This window comes from Lactuca virosa, chromosome 5 (genome assembly GCF_052849685.1).
Source record: "Lactuca virosa cultivar CGN04683 chromosome 5, Lactuca_virosa_CGN04683_v6, whole genome shotgun sequence".
Classification (NCBI taxonomy): Eukaryota; Viridiplantae; Streptophyta; class Magnoliopsida; order Asterales; family Asteraceae; genus Lactuca; species Lactuca virosa.
The window spans coordinates 90,120,512-90,133,249 of record NC_136430.1 but is presented as its reverse complement, the minus strand read 5'-3'; positions in this window follow the sequence as shown (position 1 = coordinate 90,133,249).

Sequence of the window (12,738 nt, the reverse complement as noted above, 5' to 3'; positions counted from 1 at the left end):
TCTCGTTTATCTCAATCTCTTCTAGCGAAATAACAAGGGTTTTATCCGATAAGCACTTTTTCAAATTTGATACGTGGAACACAGGGTGTACGTTGTTGAGTTCGGAGGGTAACTGTAGCTTATAGGTCACGTGTCAGCTTCATTGTGGTCCGCGTTGCTACCTTCTAGAAGCTCGCGTCACGCTCTCCACACGCGGTATAAAATGCATATTTTTTAAATTCTGTAACTTCTTCATACTAGCTATGTTGTCAATGTCCTTTATATCCACGCGTAGCTATTGACGATATCTACAACTTTTGTTTAGACTCTGTCGGCTAGTTCTCATTCTATTTTTAAGTTATATTTTTATAGGCTTAGATTGTTCAAGTTTGTATAAAAATCATAACTCTCTCATACGATATCCGTTCTCGACTGTATATATATTGACGGATAGGTATTGATAAGATCTTCCACTATCGTTTAGATTGTTTTTCCTAACAATCAACCGATCTCAATTCGATTTCTATGTCGTATACTACTACGCTACAACTTCTAAAAATCATAACATCCTCCTACGAAGTCAAATTTATGCATTCTTTATATGCACACTCTCGCTTTTACGGTTACTACGACTTTCATCAATACTATTTATCCTAAATAGTTTTCTATCAAAAATGTATATTTATGTAACTGGTAGTTTATACTGTAAGGCAAAAACGGGCTGTTACACATATGTATTATATTATCAAGAATGGTAAGACATATAGAATTGAAGAATATAATGTCATATTTCATTGACAAGGTTCCATGCTCGGAGTCATGTATCTTGAACTGTTTCAACTTTTATTTTAATGTTTGTTTTATGATTGGGACCAATTCAGTCACTTAGATTTATGCCTACATATTTTGATTACTATGATATATGTTTCTTCTTGTAGATATTTCATAGCAAAGCATTTTACAACCCAATACTTCCGTCTTGCATGGTATGAAATTCATTTCCCATAAGTATTATGTTAATAAAATACAAGATCATGAGGAAAACAATGCTCACACTAGCTCTAATATAAGCACATATATCATTATGGTTTTGAGCAAAAACAAACTCCATGAATTTCTCATCGAACAATAGATTCTAGCTCTTAGATGCTTGCTTCAATCCATAATTAGATCTTTGAAGCTTTTACACTATGTAGAATACTTTTTGGATTAAAACTTTATGGTTACATCATAAATACATGCTCCCTTAGATGACCATTCAAGAATGCGGTTTTGACACTTATTTGTCATATCTTATAATCATATTATCTATCTATGTTAATAAGAAGCCTACAGGATTTAATACTTATAACTAGAGAGGAGGCTTTCTCGTAGTTTACGAAATGAATTTATTTGAAACCCTTCATTATGGCCAAACCGTAAAGGTGTATACAATTCTTTCTATAACAATTTTCATCTTGAAGTCCTAACTACACCCAATAGGTCAACATGCTTTCTATCAAGTGAAAGATCAACTAAGTTGTAACGTCCCAAAAACCATAGTAAAAAATTTTCATTTTTAAAAGATATTTCCATAAAATCCATATAGTATTCAAATCTTTGTTTCAAGACAAAACCACAAAATCTGAGTATTAATAACATCTTTCAAACATAAATAAAAAACATGATGTGTACGATCACACCACCTCCTTCCCCCGATCCTCTGAAGCACCTTAAGCATTTAAATCCACAATTGTAAGCCAAAGATCAGTGAGTTCCCCCAAGATACCTCAAACAACAATACACATACAGTTCATGCACATATGAGCCTTCAGTTTGCGTGGACCGCCTCGCAAGGCCTCCATGATACATAGACCGCTCTACCGAGCCTACAGTATAAATGGACCGCCTCGCAAGGCATATAATATAGTTAGACCACTCCCTTGGGCCTAAAGTCTGACTGGACCACCTCGCAAGGCTTGCATTACACCTGGACCGCCTGAGTATCTTGGCCCACAACACTTATCACAAAGCAAGACCGCCTCAACCCAACCACAATATATCAACATATGAAAAAAATGAACAATAACTATCAAACATAAGTAATCATACATATCTACCAATCTAACATATCACTGTAGCATACCATCATCCTACACACAAGGATACATACTGTAGTACAAAGTGTAGTAAGAAAACTCACCTTGCAGTCTAGCAGAAAACAATTTAGTTCACACAATCCAAGAACTAGTACTACGGGTCACCTATACAACAATCAGGGGTCAATCGTCAATCTCTAGCCAAAACCCTTAAGTTGACCAAAAATTAAATTGGTCAAAAAGTCAAAGGTCAACACTCAAAAGTCCATCGTCGATCACCATGTCGTGGCCAAGTGAAACATCCCAAAAATACGGTCCAAAAATTTCATTTTAATTTATAAATAAAACCATAGTAATCAAAATCATCTCATAAAAACATAAGTGATAATATCTCAAAATATGATATCAAAACAATGTATCAAAATCACATGTCCAAATATCAGAGTAAATCATCTCAGGCTAAACTATGTGGTGTGTGCGATACAGTCATCCCAAGCTCTTCCCCTTACTAGCGGAAGTACCTGAAACCAAAACTGAAAACTGTAAGCACGAAGCTTAGTGAGTCTCCCCAAACTACCACATACCATACACATAATCACATAATAACATACATTGGGCCTTGCCCGCTACATCGGGAACCGCCCAACATCAGACGGAGACGGCATGGGGCCCTGCCCGGCATCGGATCGAAGTCCGGCATAGGGCCCCGCCTGACATCAGACCGAGGTCTGGTATACATATAACATATCAATAAGCATATAACATAAACACATAACATAAACATATAACATTCCTCGGGCTTTCCCCGACATTGGACCCAAGCCTGGAACATATAACACAAAACATATAAGCTAAACATTCCTCGGGCTTGCCCCGACATCGGACCGAAGCCCGAAACATATAAACATACACATGCAAGAATCACAAAGACATGAAGCATACAAACATTCCCAAGGCTTTCCCTAGCATCAGATCGAAGCCCGAAAACATATAACCTACATCGGGCTAACCCCGACATCGGACCTAAGTCCGGCATACGCTAATATACATAAACAGGCCGACATTGGTGCCTTCGACCCGTTCCTACTGGAGGAAAACTCACCTCAAATGTCGAGTGAAGTAGTTGAACGTCTCTGCTCCTGCAACCGGCTCTACTCACGCCTTATACAAAACAACCCCTTAGATACCTTTCCTTACATCAAGACCCCTTCACGGGTCAACCTTGGTCAAAGTCAAGGTTCAAGTCAAAGTCAACGCTCAGTCAAAGTCAAAGTCAACACTCCGAGTTAACTCAACTCGTCGAGTCATCCTCCTAACTCGTCGAGTTCCCTTGCTACTCATAATCGTGATAGAATGAGTCAACTCATCGATTTCCTTCATAGACTCATCGAGTTCTACCTTGTACAGAATCGAGACAAATCGACACAACTCATCGAGTCCCTCTTTGGACTCGCCGAGTTCCTCAGTCTGTTTGGGCCATCTAAATGGATTAAGCCCCTACTCTTCAGATCAAAGCTTCATGCTTCTCATATATACTCGAAATGTACTTTTAAGGGTAAATTTCCAACTATACTTGTTAATACCTTTACTTAATGGGTTTAGCTCAAACCCTAACTCCTTAAGACCTAGGTCTTGGTCCACAAGCCCTCCATAGTCCAATCTAAATCATACAAACGGAGATCTAGACCCTAAACAATACATGAACACGTAAATCTTCCACCTTTAACTCCATGCATGGCCTTTTGGAGCTTAAAAGGCCAAAATGACACCCTATGGCTTGCATGGGGCTTCAGTGGCCATAAAGTTTGCACCTTTATGCCATGAAAGCCCTCCATGATTCCATATATGAAGGTTTACTCAATTGGGACGTCCATATCCCAAAGATCAAGCTTCTTGGACCAAAAACCCAATAAAATGGTAATAAAGATATCTAAGAAGCTACTAAGCAAGTTTGAGACTTGATTACCAGAAAATTATTAGGATGAAATGGAGTCTCTAGATCTACTAGCTTCTTCTTGAATCCCCAAGCTTATCCTTCCTTCACAAGCTTCAAAACACACCAAGTTTCACTCAAAAATGGCTCACAAGCTCACAAATGCATTAGGGTTTCTGAATCTAGGGTTTGGGATTTGGAGGCTGGAAATGTGGCCAACAAGTGGGGATTAGGATGCTTAAAGAGGGTGCAAAACCCCGAAATTAGGGTTTCATCCTGGCAGCCCTACTCGTCGAGTTGAGGCCCTCGAATCGTCGAGTAGGTGACATAAAATCCCGCGTTAATTTTGGTTTCTACTCGACGAGTTTGGGGCTCCCAACTCGTCGAGTTTCTCTACAAAAGTGAATAAATTATGATTAATTGCGTACTAGGAACCATACGTTACACCAAGCATTTTCCATGTCATGGTGACCTCATGTAACGCCCTCAAATTCAGGCTAGATATTTACGATACAGTAAATAATCTTAGCTAAAGATGTAGTAGTCATAATAACGATCTCGTGGATATAAGAAACACCTAAATCCGACTTCGTATCAAGAAGTTATGCTTCTTCGAAGTTTCGCTATCAATCCGACACAGTTATGTGTGTCATAAAAAGTGAATTAGAGATCGTTTGGTTATTAGCCTAAGCAATCTAAATGAAAATCATAGTAATCGTAAAAGCGAGAGCGTGCATATAAGGAACGTCCAAATCTGACTTCATATAAGGAAGTTAAGATTTCTCAAAGTTTCAGTGCAACAGTGTATGAAATAGAAGCCAAAATTAAAACCGGTCGATTGTTAGGCAAAACAATCTAAACGAGAATCGAAGATCTCGTGAATAAGAATCCATCGATATAAATACAATCGATAATGGACATCGTATGAAAGTGTTATGATTTTTATACATACTTTAACAATCTAAGCCTATAAAATTATAACTTTAAAAATAAGTTGAAAATTAGCCGATCGAGTCTAAACTAAAGTTATAGTACTCATCGATAGATACACGTGGATATAAAGAACATAAAAAACGGAGCTCGTATAAAAAATATATGAATTTTTGAAAAAAATTAAAATTTCGCGCGCACCGACAGGGGCGCGACGCGCAGTGACAGCCGATGCGTCCCACCCGGTTTGTGACACATGGCGACATTTCAATGGACCACATCAACGGCACCGACCAAGTGTGTGGCCCCTTTTCCGCCCTATATATTGAAGTTGAAATAGTTCATTTCCTTACACAACTCTTCAAAAAAATTTCTAATAATCTCTATCTCTCTCAAATTCGAATTTTATTTAGAATTTTAGGGTATTAGCCAGGCTCTAAAGAATCGGATAGCCCGATAAATAGAAGCTTCCGGATCTGAGTTATGTCCGTATAATTTCCCGGTTTTCACTAAAGTTTCTGTAAGTTAAGCTGCACTTATCTTGCTTCAAGTGTAACTTATATTTATATTCATAGTCGTTGTTATGGATTTATAAATAAGATTTATCAGTGGTTTCAAGTCAAAATATTGATTCATGTACTTACGTGAATGATGTATAGGCTAGATTTAGTGAGGTGTTTAAAGTGGGATTTCCAAAAAGTATACTCTATAAACCAAAGAGAACCTACCTCCGATATGATCTTACATGGTTGCTCCTTACCAACTATAGATCATTAGACATTGAGATTATTGAGGAATCTAGAATATAATTAGTCACAAGAATATAAGACTAAGACTTAGTGATATTCGTACATAGGCCACATCAAAGGAAAAGCTAAAGCGTTAGGTGAAATGCTTACCAAATCACAATTAATCCACTTTTGACAAGTGAGTGCATGGTTATTTTCATCTTACACACACACACACACACATATATATATATATATATATATATATATATATGAAGTATTTAGATAATTAAATGCTATATGTGCTTATTATCTGTGATCAAGACATTCTGTGTTAGATGAATCAATATAATATGATTTTTATTTAACCATATATATTTTTATACATATAATATATTGGTAGCGATGGGTGATAAGTGATGAAAAATAACTAGGAGAGGCTATGAATTTATTGGCGATGTTGTGATGTAGTCATCTAACAGAATATACATGACAACCACAGACTATTCTAGACGGTCTAGTGGAACACAAGTAGGTTCACAACTTGTATGTGATGAACTACCTGTTCATGCAATGTACTCTACTTTCCCATTGTTGCCTTATTGCTAAAGAATCCCCGAAGCAGTATCATCTACCCATGACTTGCGATGATCCTTAGGATAGGTCCCTTGAGATAAATATTGAAGATAAAGGGGATGGGTAATCGGGTTAATTGTTTGATGTGAAATATGTAATTAAAAAATTATTTATATTATTGTGGGTTGAAAACCCTATGTACTCACCAGGCTTCCTAAGCCTGACCCACTCGGTTTCTTTGTATCTCAGGTAGCGGTATGAAGGTACATGGATATTGATGTTTGGATCTAATAAGAGATTCGAGGAGATGTAGACCATTAGTATAATAAGATGTTGTAAGGTCTGTTAAGACAAGTTTAAGCTTATATTTTGTATCAGTTATGACATCCCAAGTTTTAAATATTAATGAAAACCATTTCTTTGGAAATGCTTTGATATTGATATTATATCACATTACAAATATTTTAGGAGCAAATTTTGCAATAAAAGAATACTCTGAATTTAAATAAGCATAAAGAAAAAGGTATTTTTTGGCCATAAAATTTGGGGATGTCACACCTCACGACAAAACACTCGTGAAGACCCCCTAACGTCAAGTCGTGGGAACTGATTTGGCCAACTTAATACATGAAGCTCTTAATCCTTCAAGCTACACATCCATATTTTCCAGAATGCTTTCTCTTACCCAATGAGTCATAAAAATCGATGCTTTATATACATGCATGTCCACTGCATGTCTTGAACTCTAGCTAGGTAAAAAATGATGAAAATGAGGTCAAATCCTCATGAAAGGAATCAAAACTCAATAAAAATTCAAATCTGGAACATATAACCACAAAGGGACCTCAAGGATCCATACATTTTCCAACTAGATGGAATCTAACCACATAAACTAACCCAAACATGACGAACAATGCGTAAAAGCCTAGATCTAGAAGCTTAGCACATAAAGATTGGAGCTTGAAGACTCACAATGGTCCAAAATATGTGCTAGAATATGGAGGAGGAGCTTGCTTGCTAGTTCTACACTCAATGGAAACCTACTTCTCCTTCAAGACACCAAAATCACCACCAGAACCTTCAAAAATTCAACAATGGGGGATAGGGTCCGTTTGGGGTGAAAGGGAGGTGATAGAAGCTGAGGGTGTGTAAACCCTAGCCACCATATCCCATAAATAGGGCTTAAGACCCAGAAAATTAGGGTTTCGCATGTAGGTGGCTGCGACATCGTGGAAAATATCTTGCTTCATCGTGGTACTCAAAAGAAATGCATGTTTTATCGAGTGCTGCCACGTCGCGGTGCTATTGTAACACCAACAGATTCAAGCAAGTCAGTTAAAATTTATTAAGCATTAAAAGAGAATTTTTGATAAAAGGTTATTTAGGATAAATAATCTTAAACAAAGTTATAGTATATGTGACAAGGATTTCGTACATATAAATAACGCTAAAATCCGACTTTTTATGAAGAAGTTATGCTTCTTCGAAGTTTCACAATTAAACCGGCACGACTCTACATATCGTAAAAAATGAACTTTTGATGAATTACGATTTAGCCTAAAAGATATAAAAAAAAGTCGTAGTAGTCGTTAAACCGAGAACGTACACATAAGGAACGTCAAAATCTGACTTCATGAGAGGAAATTATGATTTTCGAAGTTTCAACGTAGTAATATACGACTCAGAAACTTAAATTAAGATCGGTAAATTATTAGGAGAAACAATCTAAATGAGAATTGAAGATCTCGTTAATACAAGTCCGTCGATGTAAAGACAATCAAGAACGGATGTCGGACGAGAGAGTTATGAATTTTTAAAGGACTTTAACAGTCTCAGTCTATTAAAAAAATAAATTTCAATATAAATTCAAAATTAGCCGACGGAGTCTAAATGAAAGTCGTAGACCTCGTCTATAGCTTCGCGTGGATATAAAACCCATCGACGACAGAGCTCGTATGAAGAAGATATGAGTTTTCTAATATTTAATAAAAATCTGCACGCAATCGCGTGTATAGACAAGATGCATGGCGCGCATCAACAACCCACGAGAATGCAACACGTGTCATCACTAAATGAACATCATATCACCACCTCTGACATAGTGCGTGGCACACAACTACACACCTTCTCTCTCAATATTCTTCGACTTATAGCCTTCTCTCTCGATATTCTTCGAGTAGAATCTCTGTCAGTGCAATTTCTGGACTTTTGTCTAAGAAATCTCTATAAGTTAAATTACACTCTATATTATTTCAGTGTAATTTATATTTAAAATTCATAGTTGTTGTTATTAATTTATAAATAATATTTTTCAGTGGTTCCAACATCGTATTACTGATTGATCTACTTACGGGGATGATGTCTAGGCTGGATTTAGTGAGGCGTATAAAGTGGGATTTCCAAACAGTATACTCTGTATACTGAATGGACCCTACCTCTGATATGATTGTACCTGGTTGTTTCTTATCAGCTATAAATCAGTAGACATTGGGATTATTGAGGAATCTATGCTATTCATTAGTCATAAGAAAATAATAAACTAATACTGAGTAATAATTGAATCTTGGTCACATCAAAGAAAATCCAAGTGCTGAAGCGAAGAGCTGCCCAATTTTCCATTCATCCCTTTATCAAGTGAGTGCATAGTTCCTTTCATGAATATGAATTTAATACAAGTATTAATTAAAGTATTAAATATCTGTTAAAGAGTTTATGTGTGAAATATTTGCTTAATGCTTGGAATATGTTTTAAGAACATATTTGATAATATATGAGATGCGAACCAAGTATGGTTCTATACGTGTTAAGATATATATCTATTATTTCATGATTAATAATGCAAGCATCATTAGAGATAAGGATAAAAGTTTGTTAATACCTAAATTGTAACGCCCCGATTCCCAGGTATTGTTTAAATAAGAATTTAATTGGTTTCAAGGCCTACTCGACGAGTTGGTTGCCCTACTCGTCGAGTAGCAACGGGTTTGATACGCGTGTTTAGTGACCTACTCGCCGAGTCCATGAGAGGACTCGACGAGTAAGATCTGGATGAGGAAACCCTAAATCCCGGGGTTTTGCACCCTATTTAAAGGAGCCTCAGCCTCCTTTGGCCTCTTTACAGTCTTTGAGAGCTCAGTGAAACCCTAATTCGTGTGGTACTCTTCTTGGTGTGATTTAAGCCTTGGAAAGAAGATAGGCTAGGAGGGAAAAGCTTGAAGAGCAAAGGAGTTGAAGCAAGGAAGGTGTGGGAAGCAGAACTTACCTCAGCTAGCATCTTCTGGAGGTATCAAGTTGCAATCTTTGCTTCCCTTTTCTTCTAGATCTCTTTTCTTTTGGTTGAGTTTTAGGGTTTTATGGATTTTGAGTTGATATGGTGAGCTATGGGCTAGATCTGAAGTTGTAACTTCAGATCTGGACCCTTCCTAAGTCCTAGAGTCATAAAGTTGCGGGTTTGGGGGTGATTGAGGCCCTCCTTGTGCATGAAACCCCATTAAGAGCTTAGAATTGCCATTAAGAGCCTTTTTAGTCATCCATACACGTAAAGTTTGCAACTTTACGTGAAAAGCATGCTCTAGAAGCTTGGATATGTAATTTGGAGCCATTGCATAGCTTAAATGAGTCTGTATGGCTTAAGGACTGAAGGAACTCGGCGAGTCGCAAGGTTGACTCGGCGATTCGTATGAAGATACCTTGAACTCGACGAGTTGGATGAGCAACTCGGCGAGTCCGATGAAGATTGCCATAGAATCAACGGGTTGTATGAACAACTCGGCGAGTCGGATGAGTTTTCCCCAAGTTATGAATGTGTGAGTATCCGTTGTGTTGGAAGTAGGAAACTCGACGGGTGGTTGTAGGGTTCGATCGAAAACCGTCGGAGCTCGACGAGTTGCCCCGGTGACTCGGCGAGTGGGAAAGAACTTCAAGGAGCTCGGCGAGCAGCTGAGGGTACTCGGCGAGTTAAGGTAAACATGGACTGTTGACCTTGACTGAGGACTTTGACTTTGACCAGGGGTTGTCTAGTTGGCTCATGGAGCACTTTATAAAGTTGAGGACTTTCGAGTATGATTCGTTCTATGGTAATAGGTGGTGGAGTCTTTGGCAAGTGATTCGAGAGTTGGGATTTATCTACCGAGTCGACATCTGCGAGGTGAGTTATCCTCACTATATCGACAGGTTCTAAGGCACCAACGCCGGCCCTTTTTGTTGTTATCATTATAGTATGCTACATGTGGATATGATCTGTTAGATCGGAATCAGGATAGACAGTATGTTATGCTTTTATGATCCGTAGGGATTGATATGTTAGTGACCTGTTAGGTCAGTGCTCTAGTTATGTGAAATTGATATGTTTGGTAATCCGTGAGATAGATATGTTTCGTTGTTTGTATATGCCAGTAGATGGTAGTTATGCGCACATGGTTATTTGTTTGTTGCTTGGGTTGAGGTGGTCCTGCTTTGTGCTGAAGTCCAACACACCCTATGAGCGGTCCGGGGAGATTGTAGGCCCACGTGGTGGTCCAGTCATGCCGAAGGCTCGGTATAGATTCAGTTGAACTGAAGGCCCTGTAGGGCGGTCCAGTCAGGCCGATGGCCCAGTATGCATGATGATTGATTGATTTTTACGGATATGGTATTATCAGTGTGGTATTGGTATTTTGGGGGGTAGCTCACTAAGCCCTTGGGCTTACAGTTTTCAGTTTATTGTTTCAGGTACTTCAGGAGTTCATGGCAAGGCGAAGCCATGACCGTACCGCTCCTCATCCTTATAATCTGGCTTTTGGGACACTCTGATTGAATAATGAATTGAAAACACTTTTGTAAACAATTACTAATTGGTTTTATTATGCTTGAAAAGTTTAAATTTGGCGTAAAATTTATGGATGTTACAAGTTGGTATCAGAGCCTTGGTTTGAGTGAATTGGGGGAGACACACGTGTGAACCCAGTCTCAAATCAAGGAAATTTTCGGAATAAATACTAAATTGGTTTTCAAAATAAAGGATGGAGGATGCAGAGGGTACAATCAGCCGGAGCCTGTAAGTGAACCCCAAAATACCATACAGTTATTTGATATTTTGATATGTTGGAACAGCATGCTAGTGCTAGGCTAGGGATCTTCAGGAATCGCATGATAGATTTGCCTGATTATATGATGGCTATTAGCCTAGGGATTCTTGTATATGGAATTAACATCATAACTGTAGATGTTTAGTGTATGCATCACGGCTGTGCATAATAAAGACCTCATAGCCTGAGAATGTTGATTCGGCCTTCGGGTAGGATTGGATATTCGAAAGTCTATTGGGTCCAGCGTTATGTGCAGCTAGCATACACTAGCGCTGCAGGGGATGATGAAAGTTTCATGGATGTGTGAGTTGTGAGAAGCGGTAAGACCAGTTGCGAGATAGTTGATATTCCTCTAGGGGTGAGGGTTGAGCGCATATTATGTTGATGCTAGTGTTAGGGTGTTGTGGTGATACTTGAGACAAATATGGGTAGGTGTGGAAGGTAGTATGGGCCCGTACTACTGAAAGCACAGGACCCATACGCGTAGCAAGGAAGTCACAACCCCTAGGGTTTGTGGGTTTTGGTCCCCCGATATTATGTTGTTTATCTGAGGACTTGAGTATATCTTTCAGTATGGTGGTGACGAGACATTTTGCTGCTGGGCCCGGATCAGGATCAGGGTCCGGATCGGGGTCAGGGTCGGGAGACGGAGGGTCGGAGGTGCCGGAAGCACCTGAGCCCGTGGTGCAGATAGGGACAGAGGAGTTGGATGCCAGGATCCGGGAGATTATGCACGACGAGATTGCTGCGGCATTCCGAGCGCAGCTGCCAGAGATGTTCGGGTCGATTAAGACCGTAATGGTTGAGTACTTTGATGAGCGATATGCAGCTCTAGCAGAGACAGCTGCCGCTATAGCCACATCGGCTGTAACCGCGGCGGGGGTTGGAGGAGGAGCCGGCAGGGCTTTCCAGTACCGGGACTTCGATAACACGAAGCCCCCGATGTTTGATGGGACTCAGGATGCGATTAGGGATATGAGGTGGTTATCTGACGTGGAGGGATGTTTCTTCACGTGTTCATGTCCCGCTGACCAGAAGGTCAGGTGTGCCCTGAACCTGCTGAGGCTTGGGGAAAAGGACTGGTGGAGATTGACGACAGGGTCGTACACTGATGATCAGCGAGCTGCTGTTACTTGGGAGCAGTTTCGGGATATGTTCCACACCCGCTACGTTCCACGTGTTGAGCGGGAGCGGCTTGCTTAGGAGTTTTTGACTTTGAGACAGGATGGAGAGTCAGTGATGGAGATCACTCGTATGTTCACGGAGAGGGCTATGTTCTGCCCGGAGTTTGCTTCAGAGCAGTCTCAGATGACTCGTTATCTGAGCATGCTCAAGACTAATATTCGACAGTTCGTTGCTACGCAACGTTGTGAGACTCTTTTGGATCTTTAGGAAGCCGCGAGGCAGCGCGAGTTGGAGATAGAGCTGCAGTTGAAGGAGCAGCGTCA